At 41.8% G+C, this 10539-nt stretch overlaps 1 long non-coding RNA gene across 1 annotated transcript; it reads right to left on the bottom strand.

The window, feature by feature from the left end:
* Positions 1–6225: 6225 nt before the first annotated feature.
* On the bottom strand, positions 6226–10457 carry LOC133854318 (uncharacterized). Its single transcript, XR_009896806.1, has 3 exons — positions 9918–10457; positions 7956–8053; positions 6226–6652 (listed from the first exon to the last, which is right to left on the bottom strand). It is a non-coding gene; the product is annotated as an uncharacterized LOC133854318 (long non-coding RNA).
* Positions 10458–10539: the final 82 nt, after the last annotated feature.

Below are 10539 nucleotides of genomic sequence, written 5' to 3'. Positions count from 1 at the left end.
GATTACGCGAGAATTGCAGAGGAAAGCTGAGGTCTATTCTGTTGGATAGAGACGAGATTGCGTGGTTGGTTCGCATCTTTGAGGAACTGGTGGAGGTGGAAGACTCTCGGGTCTTCTGGGATCAAGGTCGCCCTGGTTTTCCAAGGATCATTGCTCAACGATGTTTCAATGGACACGGAAGTTTGCTGCTGGTTGAGGAATACGATGGTCGAAGGAAAAGCGGGGTGGTTCTAGTTCCAGAAGGAAGAAGAGGTGAAGGATGGGATCTCTTTGGCGCGGCCCTTCGTTGGGTGCACGAGTTTTTCAGAAAAGGAGCTACGATGGGGAAGGCACGGCCTGTGGTTCAGGCGGAGAGGGGAAGGAGGACCTTCGCAGAGGTCTTGAAGAGGAACCCAGTATCGGTTCATACGCTAGCTCCAGCTCCAGTTCCGGCGGTCAGAAGGGAGAAGATGATGAAGAATTCCTACCCTACGGTGAAGAGTTTTACAGCCAGGCATGGACCAACGGTCTCTGCGCAGGAAGGGTGTCCAATGGTAGGACGGGTGTCCAACGGAAAAGATGCACACTGGCACAAGCAAACTGTCAAGGGTAGGGTGGATACTGACACTATCCCACATTTCGGTGAAAGTATCGTGATTTCAAACCTGAAAGAGACGTTATTGAAGCTCAAAGAGGATGTGGACCAGTGCTTGAAGAGGCTGGGCTCAGCTGAAATTGGGCTTACGGGATGGGATCAGGCTAAGCCTCATAAGCCCATTACTGGAGGAAAATTACAAGCCCGTCAAGACGTTTCCAAGCCCAAGCCTAAGTGGATGAAGAAGGCCGATACCAAAGGAAAGGCCGTTGTTACGGAGAGCCAAGTCGGTGGTGGGTCGGCCCTTTGGTTGGGTGGCTCGGAAACAGGCAAGACGGATGACCTAGGAGCGTCGACATCATCCGGGCCGTTAGGGAGCTCTTTCTCGGCGAGCGGGCCTGAGGGGAACCGCTCTGAAGCTTTTCTCCTTTCCGGTGGTCAGAAGCTAACGACACCGGTTTGTGCTAAGCGGTTCCAATCGGTGGTCGAGGCGGAGGACGTCACAGCTCAGACCGACTTCAGGGCTGAGAGGAGTCAGAGGGCGACGGGGATGCATTTTCCGGTGGCCACTTTGACCGATTTCGGGACTGAGAGGATTCAGAGGGCGCCGATGATGCGTTTTCTGGCAATAGGAGTGAAAATTTCGGGGCCATGGTCGTTGGGCTTGGACGTTGCGGATGCTGGAGTTGGTTCTTTAGTGTCTTCGCAGCATGGGTTGAAGAGGCCGCTGATCTCTCCTCAGGTGAACCGGCCAAGGCAGCTTGCAGTCTGTACCGGATGCTCTGAATTGGCTGAGGTTCAGGAGGATACTCGGGGTCTTGAAGGAGATGGAAGTAGGAAGGAATTGAGTATTGCTGAAGAGGGGGCAGGAGCGTTGATTGTAGCAGAGGAGGTGGGAGGTGCTGCTGATTTGGGTACACTGCCTCCCCTTTATTCATATTCTCCAGCATCAGGGGGCTTTTCAGGGTATTCTGATTGGGTTATTCAGTGTGCAAATGAAATTTATCCCATTGTGGGAATTTCATTTGAAGGTCACAAGCTACAACTGTTGGCACTCTTAACATTTCTTGAGGGGGAACGACGTTCAGAAGCGATGGGTGAGCGGTCTAGTATTGCGGAGAAAGGTAAGAGGGAGGTCAAGAATCTGAAGAGTGCAGTCAATTACGATGCTAGAGGCGCTTCTTCTAGACGCAGGAATAGGGAGGCAAGAGGGGACCAAGTTGTGTTATGAAGCCAAGAATCCTTTCTTGGAATGTGAGGGGGCTGAACAAGAGGAGAAAACGACTTAGGATTAGTAACTTGCTTAAAGATTGGAAGGCGGATGTTATTTGTTTTCAAGAAACTAAGCTTAAAAGTCTCTCTCGCAATGTTTTGCGCAGCTTATGGAGATGTAACCATTTTGACTGGTGTTCTTTAGACTCCAGTGGGGCCTCTGGGGGCATTCTTATTATGTGGGACACAAGGGTGGTGGAGATGGTCGAGAAGTGTGTGGGGGAATTCACTCTCATAGTCTCCTTCAAGAACGTTACGGATAATTTTGTATGGGCCTTTGCAGGGGTTTATGGCCCGAATTCTGGGTTCGATCGAAGACGTCTTTGGGATGAGTTGGCTGGTTTGTGTAGTTGGTGGAGTCTGCCGTGGTGTATAGGGGGAGACTTCAATGTTACACGCTTTCCGAGTGAAAGATCTGGTGACGTTCGTCTTTGCTCGGCTATGATTGAGTTTTCGGATTTTATTGCAGACCAAAGACTTGTAGATCTCCCCCTAGCTGGAGGCACCTCTACTTGGTCGATTTCTCATGTTCCTCCCATGTGGTCAAGGATTGACCGCTTCCTAGTGTCACATGATTGGGAAGCCCGGTTTCCTTTGGTTTCACAAAAGAGGCTTTCTCGCCTTACTTCGGATCATTTTCCGATACTTCTGGATTGCGGCGATGTTTCTAGAGGGAGAAGGCCTTTTAAGTTTGAAAACATGTGGCTCAAGGAAGAAGGGTTCGTAGGTTTGGTGAAACAATGGTGGGATTCTTACTCGTTCCAAGGTTCGTCTAGCTTTGTTCTAGCGTGTAAGCTGAAGGCTTTGAAGCAGGATTTGAAGAAATGGAACGATGAGGTGTTTGGCAACATAGAGCAAAACAAGAGGAAGCTGACTGAAGGTATTCAGGCTTTCGATGCTATTGAAGAAAGAAGGGCATTAGGGGAAGAGGAGATCTTGAGAAAGGCTGAGACTGTCAGGGAACTAGAGAAGTGTTCTCTTTTGGAGGAGGTGAGTTGGAGGCAGAAATCTAGGATGCTGTGGTTAAAGGAAGGGGATAAGTGCACTAAATTCTTTCATTCTATAGCCAACTCCAATAGAAGGTACAATTCTTTGAATTCCTTAGTGATAGGGGACTCTCTATCCTCGGATCAGTCAGAAATCGGTGTGCACATCGTCAAGTTCTATAAGAAGCTGTTTACGGAGCAGTGCAGGTGGAGGCCTTCGGTTGAGGGTATCTCCTTTGATTCTATTCTAGAGTCTGAGGCCAATTGGATGGAGAGAGCTTTTGAGGAGGAGGAGGTCAGGAATGTAGTTTCAGCAATGGAAGGAGATAAGGCGCCATGTCCTGATGGCTTTTCTATGGCCTTCTTCAAAGAGTGTTGGGATGTTTTCAGGGGGGACATTATGGAGGTGTTTCAGGAGTTTTTTATCGGGGGATATTTCGAAAAGAGCCTCAATACTTCGTTCATTTCTCTTATACCGAAGATTCCAGGTGCTAACAATTTAAAAGACTTTCGACCTATTAGTCTTGTGGGTGGTGTTTACAAAATCATTGGCAAAGTTCTAGCAAATAGACTTAAGACGGTTTTGGAAAAGGTTATTTCTAAATCTCAAAGCGCCTTTGTCAAGGGGAGACAAATTTTGGACCCAATACTTATTGCTAATGAATGTCTGGATAGTAGATTAAGATCTGGGGAGCCTGGAGTCATGTGCAAAATGGATCTGGAAAAAGCTTATGATCATGTTAATTGGGATTTTCTCTTGTTTGTACTGAGGAGATGTGGATTTGGGGAAAAATGGTGCTCTTGGATAAAACATTGTATATCCTCTGTGAGATTCTCAGTGATGGTTAATGGCTCTCCTAATGGATTTTTCAGCAGTTCTCGTGGGTTGAGACAAGGGGATCCTCTCTCACCCTTGTCGTTTGTTTTTGTGATGGAGGCATTGAGCCGAATGATTTCAGCTGCGGTAGGAGGGGGCTTACTCGAAGGATTTAGTGTGGGTAATGTTTCATTCTCACACTTGTTATTTGCAGATGATACTTTGATTTTCTGCAATGCTCGCCATGCTCAGTTGCGTTATCTTAGAAGCCTCTTTCTTCTGTTTGAAGCTGCTTCGGGCTTGAAAGTTAATTTGGCCAAGTCAGCTTTAATCCCTGTGGGAGACGTAGTTCAAGTGGAAGGTCTTGCCGATATTCTAGGGTGTGGGGTTGCTAATCTACCGGTGAAGTATCTAGACCTTCCGTTGGGGGCTTCCTACAAATCTATTCATATCTGGGATGGTGTTATTGAGAAGGTTGAACGTCGATTGGCCAGCTGGAAAAGGTTATACCTTTCCAAGGGAGGTAGAGTTACCCTCATCAAGAGTACTCTTGCCAACTTGCCCACGTATTTTTTTGTCTCTTTTTCCTATCCCGGCAAGTGTAGGTGCTCGTATTGAGAAGCTACAACGAGACTTCCTTTGGGGAGGAATTGGTGATGAGTTCAAGTATCATTTGGTGAAATGGTCTAAAGTGTGCACTCCAATTTCAGAAGGCGGGTTGGGTATTAGAAATCTGGTGGTGTTTAACAAGGCTCTATTAGGCAAATGGCTGTGGCGTTATGGGATTGAGAGGGAAGCTTGGTGGAGAATAGCGGTGGATTCCAAGTTTGGAAGTTTATGGGGAGGTTGGTGCTCCCTAGAGCCTACAGGTACTTTTGGGGTGGGGTTATGGAAGAACATCAGGAAAGGGTGGAAGAATTTTGTAGGATTCTCTAGATTTGAGGTGGGAGGTGGGGCTAGAACAAAATTTTGGCATGATTTGTGGTGTGGGAACTCAACTCTTAAGGAAGCTTTTCCTGTTTTATTTGGAATTGCGCGTGCGAAGGATGCTTCAGTTGCGGATAATGTGGAGCTTGTGGGTGGCTCCAATCAGTGGAGCGTGCGCTTTTTCAGGGAAGCGCATGATTGGGAAGTGGATACCTTTGCTGCGTTTTTCCAGGTATTGCACTCGGTCAGTTTTAATAGAGGTAGTGAAGACAAATTGTGGTGGATCCCTTCCAAAAAAGGTTTGTTCAAGGTTGGGTCTTTCTTTAGCTCTCTGGCTTGCGATGTGAGAAGTCACTTTCATTGGAAGAGTGTATGGCGGACTCAGGCTCCTCCGCGGGCGGCTTTTTTCGCGTGGTCTGCGGCTCTAGGCAAGATCCTAACGGGGGATAACCTCAGGAAGAGGCATGTCATTGTGGTGGATAGATGTTGCATGTGCAAGAGAAGCGGGGAATCAGTGGATCACCTTCTCCTTCACTGCGATGTTGCATACGCTATGTGGAGTGCTATTTTTTCTCGTTTTGGTCTGTCTTGGGTTATGCCTCTGAGAGTCCTTGACTTGTTTGCGTGTTGTGGACGGCTGGTAGGCCGAGGAGTGCTATTATTTGGAAGATGGTACCGACATGCATTCTCTGGTGTGTTTGGAAGGAAAGAAATGATAGGTGTTTTGAGGACTCGGAGAGATCCTTGGAGGATATTTTAGCTTTTTTTTTCATACGTTGTATCTTTGGACGGTGGCTTTTGTGTCACCGTTGTCGTTTACCTTTGATGAATTTCTTGTTCGTTTTTCACTTTCTAGCTAGGTGCGTTCTCTTGTATACTGCTGGTGTATTGAGGGGCGCCTTACGCTTTTAATAAGACCAACTTATTACTTATCAAAAAAAGTATAGAGTTCAATAGCATAGTCTGACGTCATAAATGCTTGCAGGCTCGTGCCATCATTGGAGACTTTAATTGGTTCTCCAATGTTGTGTCAAAGTGACGAGAACGGTGGGATGTTCGAGTCAAGAGTCCAATGCAGCAAAGGTGAGTATTTTACTCACTGAGAAATGATATTTTCGTATTTTATAGAAATGCAAATGATATATGATTTTTCTACAGGACCGACAATATGTTAACATGTATGTTTGGATGTTTTAAATAGTTTCAATTATGTTGAAATATCAATGATGTTATGAAATGATGTGTGAAGGAAAGGTGTTGAATTGTTTAAAATGTCTGAATATGTACTGCGGTTGGGATTTAAATTCTGCAAAGAATGATGATGAAAATTCATGTTGATTGGTTTATTGTATTTGAAGAAAGCATGATTTGCAAATGATAGGAGTATAGAGTTTGAATTGCAAAGCATAAAGCATGAACACATAATAATAAAAGATAGGGTAAGCCTCATAATAATGAAAGAGAGGGTAAGCCTCATAATGAAAGAGAGGGTAGGCCTCATAATAATGAAAAAGAGGGTAAGCCTCACAATGAATAAAAAGACCATCATGAGCATGCATAGCATTGTTTAAACTATGTGATGTGTACATGATAAGTATATTGTAGTTTTGCTAGACATATTTGTGACGACCCTTTTTTTTTTTTTTTTTTTTTTTACAAAACGTACAACGAGTCATCGCAGTGGCACGACTACGTGTCGCTCAACCAACATATGGCACATGCCCCATAACATGTACCTGATAATCAGAGTATGACATATATCTATCTATGCAGCGGAAAACATAATTCTGAATAGCGGAAATTACAACTTATACATCTATCACAAATTAATTACAACAAAAAACCATTTAACATCTATCTGTATGAGTCTTATTAACACAATATTTACAAAACAACTATGGCTTTACAAAGAATATGTGACACAAACGTCACAAGCTATACTAAACCTATAAAACAATGGACAACCCGTGGTCCGACACTTACAACCGTCGCTATGAGCTTCAGTCATAATATCCCAAGCACACTGCTACCGACCCATCGACTATACCGTAGTACCTGCAGCCAAAGAAATATCATCTACACGGTTGTGGTGGTATCCACATCCGCATAGGTGAAATAATGAGTTCACCGCCTTAGTATACCTCATACTAAGACCTCAGTGGTATAAGACTAACTGAGTTTTCACAAAGAACCAACCTCTATTTATTTTTAGTCGTGCGAGCACTATATTAGCCACAATTTACCAACAGCTAATGCAGCAAACACCGACTATTTAGAAAACATTTAAAACATACTATATAGCTGTGAACATATGTAGAAGTTCCAGTCATCCCTCCTTGGAAGTTTCTACATATAGTCCCATTTATAATAATACTTTTCATCGGTCGCTCAGACATACGTGCACACGATCACTCCATCACAGATATCACGTATACACATAGGTCTTAAGCAAAGAACATGGTATCTTGCTTTTCCATACTAGGATAACATCCTTCAACAAAACATTCGCAACACCATCTCTAATCGTATTCCATCTTCGTGCCTTGACGTCAGTAGATCATGAAAGCACTAGATTTAAACTCAATCATGCTAACACGTCTTTCCTGAATAACAAGAACAGTCAACCTTCCTTCTTACTCATAGACATGCCATTACTTGCACCTGGGTAGTCATGTATCCATGTACTTTCAAGTTCAATGTATGACATCTTAACACATGAATATCCGATAGAAATATACATAAGCGCTTTTCACTTAAGACACTTATACATATCAACATGTTTAGTAAAAGCTACTCATAACATAAAAACATCACTCATAAAACAATGTTATGCATGATATGCATGACTGGGTCTACTGGGGCGTTGGTCCCCCACGATGCTGATAACTGCTGTTTTACTGTGTTTATTGCTCCTTTACTGCTGTACTACTGTTGATGTATGCTCTATACTACATGCTCTATGTTCCGTGTTTGACCAGTATATATTTCACTACTGTATCATGCTGAAAACATGCAGTTGTTAAATCACATCCTCTCAAAACTAAACATATCCAGCATTTTACCCAACACTTTGAAATCATTCAAAACTTAGTTTCTTTATAAAATCTAAATAGTTTCAACATGACATGTTCTCAAACAATTTGCATAATTTAAATCTCAACCGCAGAACTTAACACTTTAAATCTATTCAATACTTTTCACTCATACACTATCTCTTTAACATCATTGATATAGTTTAAACATAATCGAAACTAAACAAATCATCTCAAAGCATATACATTTCATCATATGGTTGGTTCGGATTCATAAACAATATATATATTTTTATCAATCCAATGCATATAAAAATATATATTTTCTCAGTGAGTGGAATACCCACCTTGGCTGCATTGGACTCCAACCCAAACACTCCTTGGACTCTAGTCACTTGGACTCTACATTGGAGAACCAATTAAAGTCTCCAATCCGAACATGATCCTGCAAACATTGGTATCGTTAGACTACACTATTGAATCTCATACTCTATGACATCCTAACTACACGCATGCTCACACGTCACATAACCCGCGTGTAAAGCTAATTCGCCACCTTTAGCTACTATTAGGTTAACACTTAAGTTTAGGTTTATATTATATCTCACCTTAATCCTTAAAACGCGTTTACTATTTTATTTGTCTTCTTATTATATTTACAGCATATTGTCATTATTGTTAATCTTTTTATAACTTGTTGCTTATGTACTAACTTATCATTATTTATCGGACTCATATTCACGTATATGTCTTTGTATGTATATATATATATATATATATATATATATATATATATATATATATATATATATATATATATATATATATACATGCAATGATTAACAAGCTTAAACCTAATCCATTAGCACACATAAATACTATGTGTACATAGATAGGTGAACTAAGTACTAAGTCATTCAACTACCAATTGACTTTAAAGTCTATTTAGGTATTCCCATAATACCACTATTTTATTTTTCTCGTCTTAAGGTTATTTAGATTATTTACCACTTTACGGCATTCTCATTTCAACCTTGTATTCAATATGTAATCCTTATTAACCTATTAGTTTAGTACATCTCCAAGGAAATTCAAAACCTATAATTTCTTTCAAACACCTAAAGATTATTTTGGGACATATCATGCTCCCTATAACAATTTCACCTTATAAATCATCTCATTTACTACTTTATTCATTAATTAGGTGTTATAGAACCCTAGTAATTCAATTGGGGTTAATAACTAAACCGGGTTAACTAAAATTCCATAACCCCATCCATTTGATCACTTTACTATTTAGCTCACGCCTTTACTTTCTATTACAACTTATTCTCTATTTCAACCGTATTTACCATTGACACAAAGAAGTCTAAACACAATAACTTCAGCTCTTCTCAACCAACCAATACTTAACCTACATTCAACAATCTCACACCTTCATTTCAACACAAATAGCCATAACAAAGAGAACCAAACCTCATTTCATCAAGAATCCACCATTCCTCTAAGCATCAATACTCAAAAGAAAGATTTAACTAGTACAAAGCCACTCCAAGCAAAGCCCTAAAATACAAACATCAACACTAAATCTATCAATTCACCAATGTCCAATACCAATATATCAACATAGTAAAGCCCCACATCAAGCCATAAATTCTGATTTAGAAATACCATGGTAATGAACTTAACCATTAACCACAATATCAATACTATAGAATTTCACCAACCAAATGATCATCCAAAACCCCTTTGACCATCATAGAAAATCAACCCACTAGGCTAGAATGACAACACACCCAAATTGCATATTCTCAGCAAATCAACTACCTAATATCAAACACTCATCAACATACCAAATAAACCTATTAGTAACCCAAAATCAACAACTAGAGATAAATCAATACCCTATGAAAATCAATTCTAAAATGACCCATTCGGCCAATCAAGGACCCGGGGTTTCCACAACTCCACACACGGCCCACAGCAAGAGATTAACAAAACCCCTTCAAGATTCAAACCTTAATAACACCAAGAATCGTCTAATCATATACCCACAAATCCAACTCCCAATTTTTGATTTAACCTAAACACCCCCAATAAAATTGCATCAAAAGCCTCCAAAGAAATCCCAACATTAATACTGCCAATACCCCAAAGAAGAACAACAATTCCACAAACATACCCATAGTTGGTTAACACATAATAAGTCCACCCATAACGCAAAATTCTAGATTTAGTAACCGAAAATAACCATCCAAAATATGAAGCTAACGATGAACTAATAATTAGCTCAAAAATTGGTAAATTACCTTGAGGATTTCCTTAGAAAAACTATCGGAAAATCACTGGAATTCGCACCTCCCAATCGCCGGAAAACACACCACTAGGCGACCAGACGCCAACCCATTGGAAATCGGACCTGGGTTGACCGGAATCCGCCCCTGGTTCGGCCATCGTCGCTCCTCAGGACACCGGCGATGACTCAGCACACCGATCGGGTTCTACCGGCCTCACGGGTCATCGGGTCACAAGTCTCGGGTTTTCTAGGCTCATGGGTCGCGGGTTTCGGCTCCCGGCTCTCTCTCGATCTCTCGATCTCTCAGTCTCGGTCTACTCTCTCTCAACATGTGTGAACAAGGGAAAGAGAGAAATGGGGAGGGGCTGTTGTGATGTGCGGGTAAACAGAGAGGAGAAGGAGAGAAAGAGGAAGAAAAGGAAAAGAAAAGGGAGAAGGAGAGAGGCAGTGACGTGCATGAGAGAAGAGAGGAGAGAAAGAAAAGAAGAAAAGAAAAGAAAGAGGAAGAAGATAGGGGACACGTGGCGAGACGTGAGGGGGTGGAGAGATTTCCTAATTCTTTAAACCCCCAACTATTATTAATTAAACTAGGACCCCCAAATCTATTAATCCTATCATTTAACATTTAATACCTA

The sequence above is a fragment of the Alnus glutinosa genome, chromosome 13 (genome assembly GCF_958979055.1).
Source record: "Alnus glutinosa chromosome 13, dhAlnGlut1.1, whole genome shotgun sequence".
Taxonomy (NCBI): Eukaryota; Viridiplantae; Streptophyta; class Magnoliopsida; order Fagales; family Betulaceae; genus Alnus; species Alnus glutinosa.
This window is presented reverse-complemented; position numbering and strand designations above follow the sequence as displayed.